Below are 24,096 nucleotides of genomic sequence, written 5' to 3'. Positions count from 1 at the left end.
CTAAACCAGCACTGCAGTTCTAATTTGGTGGAGAGACAACTAGAGAGTTATAAATGAGAACTTGGACAGAAAGTTCAAGTCCAAACTATGCATGTGAGGCAATCAGGACAAAGAAAATAATTCAGGTGGCCTGGCTCTTGGTTCATATCTTTAGGGTGTTTTTCTCCTCTGATGGTATATGCTCTGTAAAAATGTTTTGTTCTAGGACCAAAGTTCATTACAATTGAAGATATTTTTTATATTGTTTTACATAGGATTAAGGTATAACACAATATCCTGTGTTGTCAGTCATACGTAGATATACATAATATACATAATGTCTCATATTGATGACTTAAAATGTGCTCCTATGACTGTGAGCATTGATGCAGGTTAACTTACAAAATGGGAAATCATAACACGGAAGGAGGTGTAGGGGCCTTTGTAAGAACTTAAGTGTGAGCGTCCAAGTCAGATTTTTGAATGACTTGTTAGGAGAACTAATTTAATCCATCTGTCCATACAGGAGGATGAATAGGAGAGGACAGTATTTGATGGGTCATTTTCATCTGAAAGTACAGTTTCAGCTAACTTCCTGTTGAAATACACTATACAAGTACATTTTCTACAATGCAAAGAAAAAAATGTGGAAAATATGAAGAACGTGTAGAACCACAGAAAACATTAAAAAACAAACAAAAAAATTAACATGAGACTTTAAAAATGTGATCACTTCAGCTTATCTGAAAGACAGCTGAAATGTGACTCGATCAAAAAGCCAAATCCCTTTCAATAATATTTATAGGGACTCTTAACTTAGTAGAGAAATTCACATTGAAAAGGGTGCTGAATGCTCAGGTCTGACAGTCAAATTGGAACTGTATTGGGATTGGGAAAGGAAATAAGAGCAAAAAATACTTAAAAAGGAAAAGATCTATTAAGAAAAATAGTAGAGTCACAGCTATTTTTCATTTCAAAATTTCTTCAGAACTAGTTTTCCAGGAACATACGGTTCAGTTGAACACAATATTAGACTCAAAGAAATATTCAGTCAAAGTTAATGGCCTGTGGTTTAGGTAGAAAGTGATTTCCCCTCTCCTCTAATCATTATATAGAACAACAAGGACTGTATCCACCTCATGCAAGAAGTTTATGTGGCTTCTGTCTTTAATATATTTTCAAAATGATATTATTCCTGTTCCAGAAAATCTACCATGGGGGGTGGGTGGGAGAGACAAGACAAAACAGACCCTGAAACTCTGAAAAACTGTAGAAATATCAGGGAAAATAAATGTCAATTTCTACCAGAATACACATGAAGAAATAATTTTGCTAGGCAAATTTTGAAAACATTTCACACTTGCTTTTTACTTTCTTTCTCTCTTTAAAACACATAACTGTCTAGAAGATAATGATTATCTGCTTGGTTTGTCTAATACCTGGACCAGGAAGTTATCCTCGATGTACTCCAGGAGTCTCCTGGGTTGCTCACAGCCTGCTGTGTAGTTTTCCCAGAAGACATCTGGGTGGTTGAAGTCCCCCATCAGGATGAGAGTCTGCAAGCATGACGCTTCTTGTAGTTGAAACCAGAGTGCCTCATCTACAGGCTCCCCTTAATCAGATGACTTGTAGTAGACCCCAACCACAAGCTGGCCTTTATTGGTGTGTTTTTTAACTCTCACCCACAAGCTCTCAACCTGTCCATGGCTGTTTCTCAGAGGCAACTCTTCACAGTCAATCACTTCCCTAATGTAGAGGGCAACACCCTGTCCCTTCCTTCCCTGTCTATCCTTTCTGAAGAGTTTGTAGCCCTCTGTTCCAATATTCCACTTATATGATCCATCCCACCACGTTTTGGTGATGGCAATCAGGTCATATCTGTCTAATTGCAACATGGTTTCCAATTCTTCTTGCTTGTTTCCCATGCTGTATGCGTTGTTGTAGAGACATTTCAGCTGCCCAATCAGTTGTATTGCCATTCTAGAATCCTTCTTGATCGTACTGGGACAATTCAGAAGTATTTCCCTGCCATTACTTAGAGTGATAGTGTTCTCAGGTATGCTTTCTTCACTCAGACATACATCCTCTTCCCCCACCACACCTAGTTTAAAGCCCTCCACACAAGCTCAGACAGGTTACTGCTCAGAACACTATTGCCCCACTTGGACATCTGCGCTCCATCTGGCGTCAACGTGCCTGGTCCCTCAAAAGTGCATCCAAGGTCGTAGAACACACTTTTCTCGTGAAAATGTGGATAATAGGGAAATGGCCATCTTTGCATAGTATCATTGCAGTGGACATCCAAATGTTGGCTCTACTTTTCACATTGTATTATAAGAGAATACAAAAATTGCTTTTTGGCATGAAGAGAAAAAGGTATGTTTCTAACAACAGTCCTAGATAATGATCTGTCAACAACATTATGAATTCTATCATTCCTGAAATGGGTTTTACCTTTAAAAAGGCAAAGTAAAAAGTAAAAGTAAAAAAGTAAAAGGCCCGAGGCTTTGTAAAGACTGCATAATTCAGGGTCTTGGGACTTTTTCAGTTCTGTCTCAGTCTGAGCAGATTTTAGCTTTGATAACAGTTGTTTAGCAAGCAGATAATTTTGCCTTTCATATATTTATTTTTCAGTTTTATTTTAGAGGAAAAAAAAAAAAAGTTATTCTGTGTATATTGAGTTGTCTCTTTCTTCCAGAATAAAATGTTGTGCAGAAGATTTTAGGTATGGAGTGATCCCAAGGATCTCACAAAAGAAATGTAAATCACAATGTACCGTCATTGGTTACAGGGAGGAAGCCTCATATTGCTCAGGTAAAACCAGTTTTAGAGATAACAATGAGAACAGAACAGCTGAAGAATAGATAGCAAATAAATAGAAGGAGCGTGTTGGCAGACTCTGCTAGGAAAATGTATAAAAAAATAAACAAAATGGATCTCAAGAATGAGGAAGGAAATGAAAACATCATCTTCCTCCTTGCAAAGAGGAAGATACCATGAATATCCCAATCCTCCCAGTCAAGGCTTCAGGGTGTTGAAATCTCCCAACACTATCTGAACAGAAACCATCAACCTTAAACCCAGAGGACCTTTGGGTGACCATAATATTCAAGAATGTAGGTCAGTCTTAGGAGGTTGATGTTTTGTATAACACCTTAAATTGTGTTATTAAGTCATTCTTAATTAATTTGGGCTGTAAATCTTTATTTAAATGGACTAGAACAGGCATTTTTTGTAATTTGAATTATGATTTTAATTAACTATATTCTTGGCTTTCCATACTGCATTTAGCCCATAAGTGTGAAAACCTTTGCAAAATTCAAATGTCTATGTCAGGAACTTTCCACTTATATACTATTAATAAGGTTCAAAGAAGCATTTAACTACTTATAATTCTATAGTGAAACAATGGTAGGACTGTGGATTAATATTGGTATGTCTCATCAGATTCCGCTTTTAATGATTTGCACTTGTTTACATTATTTTATGATGCATCTATTTCACACAGTTGTTTGTTTTGTTGTTTGTTTTATTATTTATTTAATAAAGTTATATTATGCTTTGCAAATATGTGTCACTGGTGAGCTGCTATATGGTAGCTAAAGCTGAATGACTAAACCAAATGTCATTAGAAATAATCCATTTGTAATTCTTCAATCCCCTACAATAAGGAAAGTATTTAATTTCCTCCCTCCCTCTAACCTCATTGCCAAAGGAAATCCACATTAAAGGGAGAACAAGAAGAATATTGACCTTTTCTCTTCAAGTAATACCTACTAATTATGACACATTCTGACCACTTTATCAGTGTATTGTAAGATAATTGGTCCCTGCAAGGGACAACGATGTATTTTGCTGCAGGCGACATTATTCAGCAACCATCGACTGCTTAAACTGTGACATTTTATGTTCTTGATGTGCATTCAAGGACTGAAAAACGACTAACCTACATAGGAGTGTTAAGTCTGTGACCAAGTAGCAGTACAGTATTTGTGTCATATATAAAATCATCAGGAAGCAGCAAAAGTGGGACTGCCCCTCAAAGGAAGGGGACACAAGTTAAGGGAGATTGCAACACTGTCAGGGCAGTGTTTTCCCTGATCAAGGCACAGTCCTGCTGTGCCCAATCAGGGCAAGAAGAACAGGTTTGGTGACAGGTCCAACGTTCATCTGACAAATGAAGGATAATGAGTTAGGTCTGAGCAGAGCCCAACCAATAAGTGAAGACAAGAAGGTGCCAGGGCTTGACATAGGCTTTCCAACAAGCATAGCTCAGGTGAAGGTGGGGATTAGGGGGCTGAGCTGCAATGGAGATCTTGGGCCACAGGCAGAGAGTTGAGGTGAGGGGTCCCATGAGAGGCTGGTCATGTCAATTACAGACTATTGATGCAGTCAGGGCCATGATGTACATTTAAGTTGTCAAAAAATATGCCAAGTAATTGTAGAATCACAGGATGGTTGAGGTTGGAAGGGACCTCTGGAGATCATCTGGAAGGATCCTCTGGAGTAGAGGATGAGGATTACCTCCGTTTACGTGCTGGCAATGCTCCTCCTGATGCGCCCCAGGATACCATTGCCCGTCTTGGTCACAGGGGCACATTGCTGGGTCATGGTCAACTTGCTGTCCACCAGGACCCCCAGATCCTTCTCTGAAGAGATACTTTTCCTGCAGGTCAGCCCCCAACCTTAACTGGTGCATAGCATTATTCCTCCCTAGGAGAAGGATCCTCTTTAAGATGAGGAAATGGACTTAAGTTGTGCCAGGGGAAGTTTAGGTTAGATATTAGGAAAAAATTCTTCACTGAAATTGTTGTGGAGTGCTGGAACAAGCTGCCCAGGGAAGTGGTTGAGTCACCCTCCTTGAAGGTCTTTAACAAACGTGTAGATGTAGAACTTAGTGACATGGTTTAATGGTGGGTTTGGCAGTGAAAGATTAAAGGTTGGGCTAGATGACCTTAGAATTCTTTTCCAACATAAATGATTTTATGATTCTATGATCCTGCACTTGCCTTCATTGATTTTCAAGAAGTTCCTCTTTGCCCATTTCTCCAGCCTGTCAAGATAGTTTTGAATGGCAGCATAGCCCTCTGGGGTATCAGCCACTCCCAGTTTTGTATCATCAGCAAACTTGTTGAGGGTGCACTCTCCTCCATCATCAAGGTCATTTATGAATATTTTGACCCCCAGGAGACACTGCTAGCTACAGGCCTCCAACTAGACTCTGTGCCACTGAGCATAATCCTTTGAGATCTGCCATTCAGCCAGTTCTCAGGCAAAATCTAATTCTTAAACTGTTTTGACATTTTTATTATTGGAACTGTATTTCTTTTACTAGCATGGTAATCTAGGTTCCATTTAAAATAATCTTTTATATTTTCTCATTGTTCTTTTTTTCTGAATTTAATTACAGTGTTGCCAGGATTGAAAAAAAGTTGGGTTTGAGGGGGAACTTGTAAGACAAGTTGTAGCATAGTGGAGAGATTATAACCTTGGGCTGTTTTAAATTAAATGAAAGTGAAGGGTAAAAATTAAAAGTATGGTGTGCAAGTAATAATCTCACTTCAAGCACAGAAATCCATAAACTGAAATATTATGCAAGTCTTGTTAAAAGTTATAACAGAGTTGTGTAGAGTTATTATTTCTACTTCAGTGTACTGTCCTTCAGCTATTCCAGTAATACGATTGAGCATTTTGTGTCTGCAGAGTGTTTTGAATTAGAAAGCTAATAACCAAGCAAAATATGTAATGGTAAAACTTCTTTCTGTGTTAAAAGTACTGCTAGGAATCCTTTCAAATTCGCTCTTGACTTTCTGAGCTGTTACCCTCTATACTGGAGGGAAAAATAGCATTAAATATATATATATATATATATTTTTTTTTTTTTCCCTGACAATCTCCACTTTTATCTTTGCAGTAGCTTTTTATGGGGTTTTGGTTTTTATTTGTAATTACTGCATGGAGTCCAAATGCACCACAGAAATGGAAAATTATTTGTATAAGCATGTTTATCATTCCCCTGAGGTGTCTCAATAATGCATCAGTTGAGTTTGGTCTTGAAATTCAAAGCAGACTGTCCTAAATTCACTTTCCAAAATTTTATTCTCACCAGTATACATCCATGGTAAATTCCCCCATTTTTCCAGCACCACTGAAATAAAAATTATGTAGACCCTTTTCAATTGGAATGCTACTATGGTGAAGTCAACCTGATGCTCAAAGAGAAAAAAAAAATAAAAAATCAAACAAGCAAACAAAACACTTGGCATGTCACACAATCAACCAGAAGATTTTGGCCTGTAGAAGGAACCACATTATAGTTACTAAGAAGATGTGACAATTTAAAGAGAGGACTGAAGATCATGCAAAAAGGACATTATGGTGATTATGCATTGTTCATTTTTTGTTAAAGATGGGGAAAAATATTGAAATCTGTCATAAGCTATAAGGCAGTGAATATCAAGTGGGGGCCTATTTCTTGGACAGCTGTACAGTAATTGATAAGTTGCAGCTTTTAAATTCAACCAGTGACTTTTCCAGATCAGTGTTGGATAGTCACTGGAATCCTCTGGCAGGTGCCACCTCTGGATATTTGACACAACAAACTGTGGGTTACCTGAAAAGACAGGGCTTTAATATCATCTATATATGGGAGCATGAATGGGCTGTAATGGCAAAATCAGACAGGGAGCTTCCAAAGCTCTTAGCCACGACCAAAATGTGTGCAATGCTTATTCCCATAGACACTCCTTTCTGTGACAGGAAAATGCCTGTGATTTTAGTAGTTACTATTCCTTCATTAATAATTAAATAACTAAATAAATAAATAAAGCCCACCTTCTTGGACTTCCCAAATTTATATTTGAGAATTTCAACAGTGGCAGTCTATTTTGAGATTGTCAAAGTCAAAGCAGACTCTTTTTACCCAAGCTTCCTGCTATGGTGAAAGGCAAGCTCATTTCTCCTTCATGCTGATCTTGTACTGCAATATTCCAGGCTGTCTAAACCAACAGTAATGAAGAAGGAGCCCTTGTGGGCACCTGGTGTTTCCTGTGACTGGACTCATTTGTGAAAAAGGAGTACTGTGTCTGTGATACTTCTGGGTTATGACATTTTGAAGAGAGGGACAACAGCCTTTCCTCAGATTCTATAAAAATATACTACCACCAGAAATGGAAGTTTCAGGCTACCCAAAACAGATAGTGATGAAACAATATCAGAGATTACAGACAGAAATAATATTCTTTTTATGCTCATAGCTTTTTAAGAAGACAAACAAGCAAACAAACAAAATATAACACACAAAACACAGAATGCAAAATAGCCAGCTAGCTTTTAAATTGTCAATGAAATAAACTAGTCAGTGGTCCAGTTTTCCAATATCACCACTGTAAAATCCATTGTCACAATTTCAGATAGAATGAATAATTAATACTTGCACCTACTCATAAACTTGCAGAAATCTCTTTGTTCTATCACCACTAACACCACCAACTGTATTAGTGTCCCCCTTTCTGTGCAGAGGCACTAATACACTTCCAAACACCATCATATTTTTTTTCTAGTAGGTCTATCACAGTGAGAACAGAACTGAACAGACTATATTGTCAAAACACTGATTTATGTTTAAAATGGTTTGTAAGATGAATCACTCTAAACCGTTATATACATAAATTAGCACAAGAGCTTGGTAGTCCAATGCTTAGATGATCCTTAGTTAGTCATTTACACCTCAGTTTTTTTTTTCCTCAGTGTATGTGAGACCTCTTCAAAAGCTGGCAGACATGAAAGTGGACCAATGGGAAACTTACAGAGTCCAATGGGAATTCCTTACAGAGTGACAATTACAGACAAGTCATTGCCTTGTCCACTGCAGTCTGTATACATTGAAATAGTTAAATTATGTGTGTTTGGTGAAACTCACCATTTTCTTCTTTGGAAATACAACTGTAAAAATTAGGAAAATTGTCAGTTATTAATAGCATTAGTAAGAAAGTGAATTAATGGAAAATATTTTAAAGGTTTCTTGGAAGGCTAAAATTGTTGAGCTCTGTGCCACTTTTAAACACAGAAAATGGAGAATTAGCATAAGACAGTGTCCTTATAAGGACAGTAAAAATTAAGATCTAGGTATTTGTCTAGGAAATGGAGAGCTCCCCTCTCATTGAGGAGGGAGAGGTTCAGGAGCATCCGAGTGGGATTAACGCACACAAATCCATGGGCCCTGACAGGATGCATCCAAGTGTGCTGAGGGAGCTGGCGGAGGTGATCGCAGAACCACTCTCTATCATCTTGTAAAGGTCTTGGAGAACAGTAGAGGTGCCTGAAGACTGGTGGATAGCCAATGTCACTCCAGTCTTCAAGAAGGGCAAGAAGGAGGATCCAGGAAACTACAGGCCAGTCAGTCTCACCTCTGTCCCTGGAAAGGTGTTGGAACAGCTTGTTCTGGATGCCATCTCCAAGCAATTGGAAGAGAAGAAGGTTATGAGGAGTGGTCAGCATGGATTCACCAAGGGGAAATCATGCTTGACCAACCTCATTGCCTTCTATGATGACCTCACCAGCTGGGTAGATGGGGGTAAAGCAGTGGATGTCATCTACCTTGATTTTAGCGAGGCTTTTGATACTGTTTCCCACAACATCCTGCTAGCAAAGCTGTGAAAGTGTGGGACAGACGAGTGGACAGTAAGGTGGGTTGAGAACTGGCTGACTGGCTGACCTCAGAGGTTGGTGATCAGTGGCGCAGAGTCCGGCTGGAGACCTGTGACTAGCGCTGTTCCCCAGGGGTCAGTGCTGGGTCCAGTCCTGTTCAACATCTTCATCGACAACCTTGACGAGGGAATAGTGTCTGCCCTCAGCAAGTACGCTGATGATACAAAGCTGGGAGGAGTAGCCAACATGCCAGAAGGCTGTGCTGCCATTCAGCAAGACCTGGACAGACTGGAGAGCTGGGCAGGACCAAATGAGGTTTAAACCAAATGAGGTTTAACAGGAGCAAGTGTAGAGTCCTGCACCCGGGAAGGAACAACCAGACGTATCAGTACAGGCTGGGGGATGACCTGCTAGACAGTAGCTCTGCGGAGGAGGACCTGGAGGTCCTGGTGGACGGCAGGTTGACCATGAGCCAGCAGTGCACCCTGGTGGCCAAGAGGGCCAATGGTGTGCATTAAAAGGAGTGTGTCCAGCAGGTCAAGGGAGGCGATCCTCCCCCTCTACTCTGCCCTGGTCAGGCCTCACCTGGGGTACTGTGTCCAGTTCTGGGCTCCCCAGTACAAAACAAATAAACAAACAAACAAACAAACAAAAAACAGGGATCTCCTGGAAAGAGTCTAGCAGAGGGCCACAAAGATGATAAGGGGCCTGGAGCATCTTCCCTATGAGGAAGGCTGAGGGACCTGGGTCTGCTCAGCCTTGAGAAAAGAAGACCGAGAGGGGATCTTATTAATGTTTACAAATACCTTAAGTGTGGGAGACAGAGGGGTTTGGCTAACCTCTCTTCAGTGGTTTGTGGGGACAGGAAATGGGGCAATGGCCACAAGATAGAGCACAGGAAGTTCTGCACCAACATGCAAAAGAACTCCTTCACGGTGAGGGTGATGGAGCACTGGAACAGGCTGCCCAGGGAGGTTGTGGAGTCTCCTTCTCTGGAGATATTCAAGGCCCGTCTGGATGCCTACCTGGGAAGCCTGCTCTAGGGAATCTGCTTTGGCAGGGGGGTTGGATCCGATGAGCTCTTGAGGTCCCTTCCAACCCCTACAATTCTGTGATTTTTATTTATTTATTGTTTTTTTTCAGTTGCTGAAATCCTTTCTTTATTACTTTAATATTTTAATGTGCAATGGGAAAGCTTCAGGTTTTTAGTCCAGCATATGTTACTCACGTCTCCAATTATTCACCAAAGCATAAACCATCTGAAGTTAGAGCTGACTGCATTCTTTTCTGTTGTAATAAAATTTAAATGTGACAATGACAAGTTCCTGGAATCAAATTGTCTTCCAGAACCATGTTTTGGTAAGTTGTTTCTGATATGGTGTCAGAGACACGAATTATGTTACTATCCCGAAAGGTTTCTTGTGAGCCTACAGCATGAAAAGAGCTCTGCTATATAGCTTCCACTTGGATACCAAAGTATGGTCATCTGTGCTCAACTTCATGCCAGTTTTCAGAGACAGAAACTTAGAATCATAGAATCGCAGAATGGTTTGTGTTGGAAGGAACTTTAAAGATCATCTGATTCCAATCCCCCTGCAAAGGACAGGGACACCTCCTATTACTTCAGGTTGCTCAAAGCTGCATCCAACCTGGCCTTAAAAACTTCCAGGGATGGGGTGAGCATAGTGGAATGGTATTTTAATATTCCCAACTAGAAAGGGACTTCTACACACTGCAGTAGAAAAACAACATATTAGTGACAGATTTCTAGTTTTTTCTTTATTCTTTCTGTTTCTGTTTCTGACATTCTGACATTTCTGTTTCTGTATTCTGACAATATACCTTGTCAGAGCCTTGATGGAAAATAGAAATGCCATCTATTGTCATGTCCAGACTAGAAATGCTTGAAGACTTCTGTCATATTGTTTTCTAAAAATTACTCTGAAGCATTAGCTAGCTTAGTGTGAGCTATTTTTATCAGTCTAAAAGCTACAAAATGAATAGCAAAGAATTTATAAAACATACAAAAAATCTGACCCCATTCATTTAAATTGGTGTATTTTAACCAAGTCATTCAAGAGTTCAGTTTATATATGCTACAATCACGGGAGAACATAAAATTATATATGAGAACCTTTAAAAGGGGATATACATATATCCAATAAAAATTCAGTCTTAGGTTCAGTGGAAAATCGTATTATCTCAAGATGTGCAGGGAGAGGAAAACTAAAGGAAACTATTAGTTCCTTGGCACTACAGGTGTTTCCTAAGTATTGCAGACTCATCTACTACTTAAATGAAAAGTGCATAGAAACAATTTGAGATTTGATTGTCTTCTGGTGCATTTTAGATCCCCTGGGTTTTTAAACCATAATCTGGTTTGTTTTGTTTGTTTGTTTGTTTGTTTTTCTTTTACTTTTCTTACTATCCCTCTCTTGCCACTTAAAATGATTATTGAAATTACTCTACATTACTAAATATTTTTTTCTGCTGTTTATAAGCTTGTGGCAAAGGGGAAAATATAATTAATAATTCCAACTGATGTATAGAAAGAAAGTACACTTTTTAAACCCAGATTAAGATGGGCATGAGTTTTCAGAGGTGCTATGAATTCCCATTTTTTATCATATGCAACACGTTCCATTGAAGGAACACCCTCCTAAGAACCTACCTTTCAAAAGGTCTCTATTGATCGTTTCCTTTATTATTATTAGTATTATTATTATTGTTGTTGTTGTTGTTGTTGTTATTGTTATTATCGCTATTATTTGTTAAGGATTCACAGTTTACCTTCTGCTTGCTAGAGAGCTTTTCTTCTTCAAGGAAAAAAGCTCTAATTAACAATTAGAAATATCAATTGTCATGGTTTTGTCTGGGATAGAGTTAGTATTCTTTGTAGAGGCTCACATGCTGCTGTGCTTTGTTTTGCTTTTTGTTTGTTTGTTTTCATGAGAATGGTGGTGCTACACCAATGTTTTTAGTAGTTGCAGAAAACTGCTTACACAGGAGCCTGTGGATGCATGAGAAACTGGGAGGCGACACATCCAGGACTGCGGACCTAAATGGACCAAGGGGATAGGCCGTGCTGTATGAGGTCATGCTCAGCAATGAAAGCTGGGGTAAAAAAGTAGAAAGAGGGGGGTGGGGGTGAGGGATGGATGGATGTTTGGAGTGATGGTGTTTGTCTTCTGAAGAAACTGTTAGGTGTGATGAGCCCCCTGTTCCTGGAAGTTGCCAAACACATGCCTGCCGATGGGTAGAAGCGAATTAATTCCTTGTTTTGTTTTGCTTGTGTGAGCTAATTTCTTTTAAATACTAAATTGTTTTTCATAGAATCACAGAATGGCTCAGATTGGAAGGGACCTTAAAGATCATAGAATCATAGAATCATAGAATATCCCAAGTTGGAAGGGACCCATAAGGATCATTGAATCCAACTCCTGGCACCACACAGGTCTACCCAAAAATTCAGACCATGTGACTAAGTACACAGTCCAAACGCTTCTTAAACTCTGACAGATCATCCAGTTCCAACCCCCCTGCCATGGGCAGGGATGCCACCGACTAGATCAGGTTTCCCAGGGCATCATCCAATCTGGCCTTGAACACCTCCAGGGATGGGGAATCTGTAGCTTCTCTGGGCAACCTGTTCCAGTGCATCACCACCCTCTGAGTAAAAATTGATTTTTTATATCTAATCTAACTATCCCCTCTTTTAGTTTAAAGCCATTACCCCTTGTCCTGTCACTGCACTCTCTGACAAAGAATCCCTCCCCAGTTTCCCTATAGGCCCCCTGTAGGTACTATAAGGCCACTATAAGGTCTTCCTGAAGCCTTCTTTTCTTTAAGTTGAACATCTCCAGCTCTCTCAGCCTGTCTTCATAGGAGTGGTGCTTCAGCCCTCTGATCATCTTCGTGGCCCTAATCTGGACTTTCTCCACCAGGTCTGATTCTTTCCTATGTTAGGGACCTCAAAGATAAAGACAATACTCCAGGTGGAGTCTCATGAAAATCCCTTGCTGTTGGCTTTGAGTCGTTGGCTTGATTGTCTGAGTTCTTGATAGCTTGTCTTTCACATTTGCCCTAGAAATATGGGGCATTTCAGTTCTGTGTAGTTAATGAGTCTGTTCCAGATTTGTGATTTCCACGCACTTTCTTTGAAGAACAGTGATAACTAGTGAGTAATTTCCTACTGACTTTCAATGAAACTGCAAATTATCACAAAGCTCTAAAAGTTTAGACTTGCAGATCTTCATGACATTTGACTGATACAGACACCTGACCTGAAAGACTTATGAATGTTTTTGTAAACCTATCCTTCATTAACTCTCATTCCTGAAATTTCATATATTACCTAATAAAACTGCCTTCTGATTGAGAACAGGAAGCTAGATAAGCTTTCTTATACACAAACTCATTCCATGGAAATTATTTTTCTTTTGTAAGTTAATAATAGAAAAGTGTTTTTTTTTTTTTTTTAAATATGACAGTTGCATAGTATTTTAACCCCTTACCTCTTAATAAAACATCATACCTGCCTTAAAATTATTGTAGTGGGTTTATGTGGCAAGGTTTTGGTAGCAGGGGGCTGCAGGAGTGGCTTCTGTGAGAAGAATCCAGAAACTGCCTCACGTTAGATAACGGCCAGCTTCAGCTGTCTCCAAAGTGACATGCATCTGGCCAGAGCCGAGCTAATAAGTGATGTTGTTTGTGCCTCTGGGAGAGCAGACTTAAGAAAGGGGAAAAAAAATGCTGCTCAACAGCAGCTGGGAGAGCGAGGAGTGAGAAACAGCCTTGCATGCACCAAGGTCAGTGAAGAAGGAGGGGCATGAGGTACTCCAGATGCTGGAGCCGAAGTTCCCCTGCAGCCTGTGGAGAGGCCCCTGGTGGAGCAGGCTGTCCGCCTGCAGCACATGGGTCCCATGACAGAGCAGATCTCCATGCTGCAGCCCATGGAGGAGCCCCTGGTGGAGCAGGTGGATGTGGCCTGAAGGAGGCTGCAGCCTGTGGAAAGCCCCTGATGGAGCAGATTCTGGGCCAGATCCGCAGCCCATGGAGAGGAGTCCACGCAGGAGCAGGGGGTCTGGGGGTCTGTCTTGAAACTGGAGGTATCACATTAAAATATTATGTTTTTCATATTTTAGGAATGGCATTTGGTATTCTCTCCGTATTCACCAAGGTTTTTTTTTTTTTTTTTTTTTTTTTTTTTTTTTTTCAAACAGAGCTAGAGCTTCCTCTGAGCTGGGCTTTGTCACAGCTTTCTGTGTAACATTACTTATGAAGGCAACTTCCAGTGACATAGTGAAGGATTCAGACTTGCCACTCCCCTGGAAAATTGTTGTGGATTTGGTCTAATAACTGACTTGGACCTTCAAAGGCCTACACTGTCACTAATACTTGGGAAAGAACAGGTTTCTGATTTATGCAAACACAGAAAAATTGATAGCAGCAACCCTGCTGTTTTCTCCCAATGTCATAGTGAAATAAATCCTCTTACATTCAAAAACTTGTTACAGGAAAAAGGGATACACCATATACATATCCTAGAGTGAAAAATTTATATTTAGTCTGATTAATGTTTTAGCTGTTTAACAAAGTTTAGATAATCTAAATTTTTTAATAGTCCAGAAGGTCTAATCAGTACAGAAAAGCAAAATTAGTAACACAGTGAAAATCGTTAGATAAAAAGCCTTCCTATATACAAAACTTTTTTTTGTGTGTGTGGTGTGTCTGTGTGTGTGGGTTGGTATGTGGGTGCGGGTGTGTGTGCACACGCACACGTTATTATCACAGCTTATACTTCAGCTTTCCTTAGGAAGAAAGTGTTGGGATAGATTGTGATCAGTCTTCATCATCATCCCAATGTCTCTGACAGAATGAATGCAATGTTAATATTAGGTGTATGAAGGGAGTTTCTTGTCATGTAAACTGGAAATTGTTTTTATAACTTCTTTCAATACAGTCTACCTCCTTTTCACTGTTTTCTCCCTGAAAATGTAATGACAAACACTAGCTTCTCAAGCCTTCATTGGCATCAAGGGCTTACATTTTGCAGTGATTAGTCAGATCTGTTCTTTACAAGCCATTCCCTAAGTTTGACAGAAACATTTAGACAAGTGGCACTTGACCACTAGAAAGTTCATAGAATCATAGAATCATAGAATATCCCAAGTTGGAAGGGACCCATAAGGATCATCGAGTCCAACTCCTGGCACCGCACAGGTCTGCCCAAAATTTTAGACCATGTGACTAAGTGCACAGTCCAAACGCTTGTTAAACTCCGACAGGCTTGGTGCAGTGACTACTTCCCTGGGGAGCCTGTTCCAGTGTGCAACCACCCTCTCAGTGAAGAACCTCTTCCTGATGTCTAGCCCAAACCTCCCCTGTCTCAGCTTGACACCATTCCCGTGGGTCCTATCACTGGTGATTAAGGAGAATAGATAGGCACCTGCCCCTCCACTCCCCCTTGTAAGGAAGCTGTAGACTGCGATGAGGTCTCCCCTCAGCCTCCTCTTTTCCAGGCTGAACAGGACAAGTGACCTCAGCCACTCCTCATACGTTTTCCCCCCTAGTCCCTTCACCATCTTCGTTGCCCTCCTCTGGACATTCTCCAACAGTTTTACATCTTTTTTGTACTGTGGTGCCCAGAACTGCACACAGTACTTGAGGTGAGGCCGCACTAGCGCAGAGTAGAGTGGGACAATCACTTCCCTCGACTGACTAGCAATGCCATGCTTGATGCATCCCAGGATACAGTTGGCCCTCCTGGCTGCCAGGGCACACTTCTGGCTCAAAACAGTTGAGGTAAAGGCCAGCACACAAACTACTAAGACTTTGTACTTGTCATATCAATACAAAACCCTTTCATAGTAACATCAAAAATCTTGTTTAGTGTGCTACAGTAGCAGATTGGGTTTACATGGCAAAGTTTTTGTATCTGGAGTGGGAGAAGCTGCAGGAGTGGCCTCCGTGAAGAGAGCCCCATGTCATACCAGAGCCAGCTCCAGCCAGCTCCAAAGGGACCCACCGCTGAACAGGACCGAGCCAGTAAGCGATGCTGGTTGTGCGTCTGGGAGAGCAGAGTTAAGAAAGGGAAAAAAATAAAATAAAAATGCTGCACGACAGCAGCTGGGAGAGAGGAGTGAGAACCAGCCCTGCAGCCATCAAGGTTGAGTGCAGAAGGAGGGCAGCAGGTGCTCCAGGCATGCAGTAGAAGTTACCCTGCGGCCTGTGGAGAGGACCCTGGTGGAGCAGGTAGATGTGGCCTGGAGGAGGCTGCAGCCCATGGAGAGCCCCCGCAGGAGCAGGCCCCAGGCCGGAGCTGCAGCCTGTGGAGAGGAGCCCACACAGGAGCAGGTGAACTAAGTGTTGCTGCCACCTGTGGAGGACCCGTGCTGGAGTAGTTTGCTCCCGACAGATGGACCCCGGGGTACAGTGCCATGTTTGGAGCAGTTCCTGAAGAGCTGCTGCCTGTGGGCAGTCCACACAGGATCAGTTTGGGAAGGGCGGCATCCCGTGGGAGGGACCCCACGTGGAGCAGGGGCAGAGAGTGACCATGAAGCAGGTGCAGCAGAGACCAAAAGTTAGGGACTGACAGTAAACCCCATTTCCTGTTCCCCTGTGCTTCTCAGAAGGAGGAGGTAGAAGAGGGTTGATGTAGGGGGGGAAGGAAGGTGGTTTTAGTATGCTTTTAACTGCTCTAGTTTTTTAGCATTGCTCTAGTTTTTTATCAGTAGGCAATAAATTCTGTTACACTCCCTTATGCTGAGTCTGTTTTACCTGTGATGATAATTAGTGAGTGATCTCTGTCATTATCTCAACCCATGAGCTTTTCTTTAATTGTATTTTTTCTCCCTTTCCTTATGAGGAGGGGAAGTAAGAGAGCAGCATGGTGGTGCTAAGCTGCCCATCGGTTGCTAAACCACCACAGACAGGTGCCTGGCAGTGGTAGTAGTGATTTTTATTTATTTTATCTATTTTTTTTTTCTTGAGTGCAAGCTAAGCGTTGCAGATGCTGCTGGATCTGCTTCTGGAAAAGGCAGTGGTGTTTGAAAAGCAGTGAAGGAACCTTTCACTAGGAAAGAGCAGTTGTTTAAGAACATTGTCCTGGTCCAATCTCATTGCTTCTCCTTGAGTTTTAATCCAAGACTTACTGCTGGTAGCACAGAGGCAGTGTGACAACAAGGACGGTGTGTAATAGGCTACAGGTATCTCTGAGGCATTTTGAAGAACTGACTCTCAAAGGGAGAGATCTTGAAATGCTTTAAGATCATATATTCACGGTGAAAATGTCTTTTTTTTTTTTTTTAAAGTTCTGTTTCATTAGCTCTATGGTCACCTGAATATATTTCTTTCTGAAGTCAAACACAGAAAAAAAATAGACAAGGGTTCTGTAAATTGGACTTTCAAACTACTTTCACCAAGATAACTAAAGTAGAAAATATCAATTTTTGTGCATAGGAGGTCTTTTCTAAGCTATGAAGGTGGAGGAGTGTCATTTTATGTATAAGCATATTTCCATCAAAAATATTCCAGAAAACAAAAACAAACACAAAAACATCATTTTGATTTTCCATATGAAAATTTGATATATTTTTTTTTCTTATGAAAAGCTTAGGTTTTGTAAAAAACGTGCTTTAGCCCCTGTAGCTACTACATGTTTTTCTTGCTGAATTTTTTCCTTGGACAGTAGAACTTAGATTAGAGCACAGAAAACAGTTAAGCGGAAAACATAAATTCCTTATCACCTTGTCTACCCATATAAATTTCAAAAATATAGTGTCTTTGTCATTATTTGTAAATAGTAGTATTTTCTGCAGCAGTATCTTGCTGAATATTTGCCGAGCTTTTTCTAATTTTATAGTAATTAAAATAAAATTTAAGGAGTTCATAGGTATGAGTTAAATCAATAGATAATAAAAAGCTATTCATCTTCTGCCCCTTGAAATAATTGAACGCTTTTCCTTTTACTTCCCCAAATTCCTACAGCAGAATTGAGCACACAAAGGAGACTCATTGAATTAAATTGTGGTTGACTGAAGAAAAGGGCTTATGTTGTTTAAGCTGAAGTAGGTATTTGGGGAGAAATGGGACACTTAGAAAATCCCATTATTGTTGTATTTATTAAAAACAACAGGTGACAGCCCTCACAGCTAATCACATTTATGTCATGCATACGCTGATACACAATATACTTGCATATTTTGTTAATAGGTTTGCAATTAGGATAGTTACAGACATTTATAATACCCAGAGATAAAATTTAAAAATCCAACAGGTTTAACAGCCATTAGGTTTTTCTAAATATGTGATTCAGCAGTAAGTAGTTTAGAGAGTTGTAATTTATAACAATATCTATATGATTGGTCTAGATGTGACAATTTTAGACTGTCTTGCATTATTCATTTTCATGTTATCTGTTACAAAGCATAGTGCACTTCAGTTTTCTTATGCAGCATATTTACTTCTTGTGTACAGTACTCTAGTTTTTAATATTGTCATTTTAGCTCCAGTAGAACTGAAAATAAAAAAAATGCAAGAATTTTAAACTTACAGGTACTTACAGGATAAGTTAAGAACTGAATTTGTTTAATTTAGATTAGATAAATAACTGACTTTGCAGGTTATTTGTAAGTTTTCACATTCTTTCTTTTTCTGCTGTTCTGCAGTGGAAATGACTGTCTGCAGTATTTCAAGGTGTGACCTTACTTTTGTCACCTTTGAGAAAATTAGCTTTTTATTGAACACACTTCTTTCCAGTGAATTAACGGTATTGATTTTTTCACTTCTTTTATCCTGTCAGTATCACAGAGTCACAGAATCACAGAATGGTTGAGGTTTGAAGGGATCTCTGGAGGTCATCTGGTCCAACCCCCTTGCTCAAGGAGAGCCATTAGGGCAGGTTGCTGAGGACTACATCCAGATGACTTCTGAAGATCTTCACGGAGAGAGACTCCACAACTTCTTCAGGCACTATGTGCCAGTTCTTGGTCACCATCCCAGTAAAAATTTTCCTGAGGTTCTGATGGAACCTCCCATTACTTCTTCTCGTATCACTGGGCACCACTGAAAAGAGCCCGGCACCATTCTCCTTGCACCTTCCCTTCAGGCATTTATATACATTCATAAGATCATAGAATCATAATCATAGAATGGCTTGGGTTGGAAGGGACCTCAAGGGATCATCTAGTTCCAAGCCCCCTGCCATAGGTAGGAATGCCACCCACTAGATCAGGTTGCCCAGAGCCTCATCTAACCTGATCTTGAACACCTCCAAAGATGGGGTCCACAACCTCTCTGGGCAACCTGTTCCAGTGCCTCACCACCCTCTGAGTGAAAAATTTCCTTCTAATCTCTAATCTAAATCTCTCCTCTTTTAGTTTAAAACCATCCCCCCTTGTCCTGTCATTATCTATCTATCTATTTAAAGAGTCCTTCTCCATCGTTTTTATAAGACCCCTTTAAGTATTGATAGGCTGTGATGAGGTCACCCTGGACCCTTCTCTTCTGTAGGCTGAACATCCCCAGTTCCCTCAGCCTTTCTTTCTAGGAGAGGTGCTCCAGCCCCTTGATCATCTTTGTGGCCCTCCTCTGGACCTGCTCTAACAGCCCCACATCCTTCTTGTGCTGGGGGCTACAGACCTGGATTCAGTAGTCCAGGTAGGGCCTCACAAGGGCAGAGCACAGGGGGACAATCGCTTCCCTCTACCTTCTGGCCACTCTTTTAATGCAGCCCAGGGTGCAGTTGGTCTTCTGGGCTGCAAGATTCCCTCATGATCCTTCAGTCCCAGCTCTTTCAGCCCTGAATCATAGAATCATAGAATCACAGAATATCCCAAGCTGAAAGGGGCTTACAGGCATCACTGAGTCCAACTCCTGGCCCCACACAGGACTACCTAAAAATTAAACTGTATGTCTATGTCGTCTTCTTGAACTATGGCAGGATTTCATAAGAGAAAGGCTTCAGTCCCTTCATCATCTTAGTTGTGATTTGCTTGATTCTCTCCAGCATGTCCACTTGTCTCTTGTACTGGAGAGCCCAAAACTAGACGTAACCCAATGCAGCCTCATTAGTGCTGAGTGGAGGGGAAGGTTCACCTCCTTCAACATGCCTGCAAGACTTTGCCTAAGGCAGCCCAGAATACCATGAACCTTTCTTTTGCAGCAAGAACACATTGCTGTCTCATGTATGTGCCTTCTTTTGTGGGGGGAAATGTTCCAGAAGCTGCCATCAAAAAGTTGCTTGAATTGATTACTACATAGGGAATTCATCCTGCTTGACTAGTTTGGAAATGTAGTTATTTTGGTAGCTTGATCACATGTAACTAGAGAGTAGGAGAAATCTACATATTTGTAGAGGAGTGGCCTTGTTTCAGCAAAAGTCTTATCTACAGATCACATATGAGATCATTATCAGTTGTACATTGTACAGGTTAATACTAAGTGTATAATCAGATTATTTTAACTCTGAAAATCATTTAACTGTGAAAATCTTACCTACCCAGTTTTTGGTTTTCATCGTTTTCTAGAAATACCTGCAAAAAAATCAGAATTGGTCGAGACTCAGCCTAAAAAACAGTAACTGCTCCTTCCCAATATTAATCTATTTTTAGAATTGGCATTACAGATTAATGACTTTCAATAATTATAAGAAAAAAATGCTGTAAGATAAGCTTTTTTTTTTTTTTAACCAGAACAGTGATATGTATTCAAATAAATAAAATAATAAATATATTAGCACGATACCTAACTCATAATTCCCATCTGAGACTTTATAAAGAGGTTAAAAGCAGATTAATTTTGAAACTCATAAAATAGAATCTCATCTCTGATCAGAAATAGACCTAGCAAGTCAAACCGAATTTCAGCATTTGTAGGCCAAAACTCGTCCCTTCTGTCTATAGCTACTATTAAAGATAAAAAATTTTACTTGCAGTTTTCTGGGGAGAGAAACTGGAGTGATTGCTTTTAAAGATGAAGCTCTGATTAGCTTCTGACACAGCTACTTCCAGATATAGGAGGCAGAAATACTTGCACATGTCTATAAACACATGCATAAATAAGGCAGTTGAGAAATAAATGAAGTATATTTGAGTCTAATGTGTCTCAGTGAGTTACTGATTGGGCTATGCAGGTGACATATTGTTGCAGAGCACAGTTAAAAATAAAGCCTTTTCCCTAGTTACAAGATGGAATACAAAAGGTGAATGTAAGTCTTGCTTCCAGGCGCGTCTTAGAATTTAGAAATAGCAGATTGTGCTGGAAGAGCTCCAGCCAGGAAATTTAACCCTTGTCCCATTCAACGATCTGACCTTACTGAACACATTGTTGCAAGATGTGTCCTTGGTTCAGTTTTAGAAAGCATGCTGAAAGAGCTTTAGTCAGGCCATAAAACTTCACTAGAAAATATCCTTCAAGTGATGTTCAGGGCAGACAGAATAATGTACAGCAGGTCATTTGAAATTCTGCCTTGAAATAAGTCTCCCATGGATACACAACTTACGTTGCAGGGCAGTATTTATATTTGAAACTACAGTCACTGGCTTCCTGACTGCTCCAGACACAGACAGAAGAAGAAAGTAAAAACCTAAAATAATGCTATCTGAAATTAGTTTTTGCAAGAGCAACTACATTAGGTTAAACGATAGGGAGAACATTTTTAACTAATCTATAACATATTCATCTATGAATATGATAAAAGTTTGCATTTTGCATCAACAAATTCATTTCTAAGAGGCATGCTTTTACTCTTCTAGTGTGGATGTTTTTACTAGTTAGCTGGAAATACAGAACACCAGCTTGATCTTGTGAGATCCTTAAGAAGGTCAGTTTCAAAGTCCACTAATGAGAAGGCTCACTGAAGACTTTCTTTCAGCAAGGTTTGAAATGTGATCACAAATCTGGCCCATTCAGCTTACTCCATCAAAGTTGGTCATATTTCAGTACCCTGTGTTATTTTGCACTAATTTGTAAGTGAGTCTTGGACAAGAAATTCCCAAACTGCTCAAAAGTGTTAGCATTATCATCTGATCATTCTAGGAGGCTCTTTAACTGTGTGGTAATTTGGTATTGTGGGTTAAACCCGGCATAGCTGTAAGAGCAAGATTTTATTTGTTACAGTTGTAAATCATGGAAATAATGGTCTTCCATGACAGCTGTGAGCTATTGCTATATTCAGTTCTCTGTATTGCTCAAAGACTTATTTTTGGCTGGTTATCAGTCTTATCCACCTTAATTCTGTAATGAATGTAATAAAACACTCGTATTTCTTCTTGTGGCAGTGGCAAATTAGGTTTGAAATATAAAACATTTAAAAAAACAAAGCCACAAACTTATTTTTATTGTCTTTTTATTTTAATATGAAAGTTTTAATATTTTTAAATCATCTAATTAGAGATACCAAGTTTGCAGGATAGAAAGATCATATGCAATAATTATGTAAAAAGGATAATTTCTTGCAAAAATATTTTTACTTTCTAATCAGATTTTTTTTTTCCCATGCTTTTCTTGAGTCTTTACAAAGACTGCGCAGATACCACTGTAAAGTAGAAAGTCTTTAGGAAGCAGAGTGCAGGGAACAGTGGTCTCCATGCAAACTATTCCATTACCAGGACATTTTTCAGAGGTCAAATTAATGGATAAAAAGCAGGGAACTTCAATGCCAGCTGGTCTGTAGATCGTAAGAAAAACCAGACAAACAGCTTAGGTTACTAACTGGTGGTAATACAGAGAAACACTATATGTTGCAAAAATCAGACCTTTTAATAGGATGAAATAATGTGTTGAATTTGTTTATAAATTGCAAATTTCTTTACATATTAAAAACCTGTATATATAAGTAATATAGGCTTATTAATATCTGGAAAGGGATATTTCCTAATTATTATGGTTTTATTTTAATTGTTACATCTCACAATGATATCATGGTGGATTTCATGTTGGGGAAGAGGAAGAAGAACAAGAAAAAGAACAATAAGAACAAGAATAAAAATAAGATGAATGCTATTTGTTTTTATCTTTTTTTAACCCTCAGCGCAAAGAAAAAATTGTGTTGGTCTTTTTGTCAAATACTTCATCAAGTATACTTCAGGTTTAGAGAGAAAAATGTAATTTTCTTCCCAGCATTTCAGTGGGTTTTGCTTCAATATAGTTTGCTTTTATTTTATATGACATGTATGTGTTATATTTGAACAATAAGTAGTATTTCTATTTTTTCCCAATAGCTTCATAGGATTCTGTGCTTCTTTTAAAGTAAATGGTACACAAGTGGAGAGTACCCACCCTGAAAATTATAGACTGCAACAGGAAGATAAATCAACAGAGGAGGTAAGATATAATAATAATATGTACTTTTATATTTTAAAAATACTAAAAAACAAATAATAATTTTCTAATGCTTATGAAAGATATTCCATCAGAATTAGTAAAGAAGGACATTCACTCTTCATTCATAGAAGGGCACTGTCCTGGTTCCAGTTAGGACAGAGTTAATTTTCCTCATAGTAGCTGGTAGGGTGCTATGTTTTGGATTAGGATGAGAAGAGCGCTGATAACATGCTGATGTTTTAATTGTTGCAGAGCAGTGTTTACACCAGGCCAAGGACTTTTCGGCTTCTCGCTCTGTCCTGCCAGTGGGCAGGCTAGGGGTGCAGCTGGAGCTGGGAGGGGACAGACCCAGGACAGGTGACCCCAACTGCCCAAAGGGGTATTCCATACCATCTGACGTCATGCTGAATAATTAATATGGGGGTGCTGGCCGGGATGGGGGGACCGGCTGCTCGGGGATAGACTGGGCATTGGTCAGCGGGTGGTGAGCAATTGCATTGTGCATCACTTGTTTTTTACACATTATTATTATTAATACTATTATCATTATCACTATTATTATTATTGTTGTTATTATATTCCTGTCTTAATAAACTGTCTTTATCTCAACTCACAGGCTTCACTTTCCCGTTTCTCTCCCCCATCCCAGAGAGGGAGGGGTGAGGGTGAGCGAACGGCTGTGTGGTGTTTAGCTGCCAGCCGGGTTAAACCACAACAGGCACCTATTGGAAAACCTGTACAAATTTATTTCTGCCTTATAGAGAAGTACCTCAGGAGATATTTCAAGGGTTAAGAAAATAGAATCATATTATAGAATCATAGAATGGTCTTCATTGAAAAGGACCTTACAGATCATCTAGTTTCAAACCCCCTGCTCTGGGCAGGGTTGCCAACCAATAGAGCAGGCTGCCCAGAGCCGCATCCAGCCTGGCCTTGAATGCCTCCAGGGATGGGACATCCACAACCTCTCTCAGCAACCTGTTCCACTGCCTCACCACCCTCTGAGTGAAAAACCTTCTCCTAATTTCTAACCCAAATTTCCCCTGTCTCAGTTTAAAACCATTCTCCCTTGTCCTATCACTACCAACACATGTAAACAGGTGTTCCCCCTCCTGTTTATACACTCCCTTCAAGTACTGGAAG

At 39.9% G+C, this 24,096-nt stretch overlaps 1 long non-coding RNA gene across 1 annotated transcript in view; it reads left to right on the top strand.

Annotated features, from left to right (window-relative positions):
- LOC125183853 (uncharacterized) overlaps positions 1-23,824 on the top strand; it is a 73,598-nt gene extending 49,774 nt beyond the window's left edge. The window contains exons 4-5 of the long non-coding RNA XR_010833277.1: positions 22,851-22,953; positions 23,206-23,824. This is a non-coding gene — a long non-coding RNA (uncharacterized lncRNA). The remainder of the gene's footprint in view (positions 1-22,850; positions 22,954-23,205) is intronic.
- Positions 23,825-24,096: the final 272 nt, after the last annotated feature.

Source organism: Anser cygnoides, chromosome 8 (genome assembly GCF_040182565.1).
Source record: "Anser cygnoides isolate HZ-2024a breed goose chromosome 8, Taihu_goose_T2T_genome, whole genome shotgun sequence".
In the NCBI taxonomy this organism is placed as follows: domain Eukaryota; kingdom Metazoa; phylum Chordata; class Aves; order Anseriformes; family Anatidae; genus Anser; species Anser cygnoides.
The sequence above is the reverse complement of the archived record's forward strand: the minus strand, read 5'-3'. Positions and strand labels throughout refer to the sequence as shown.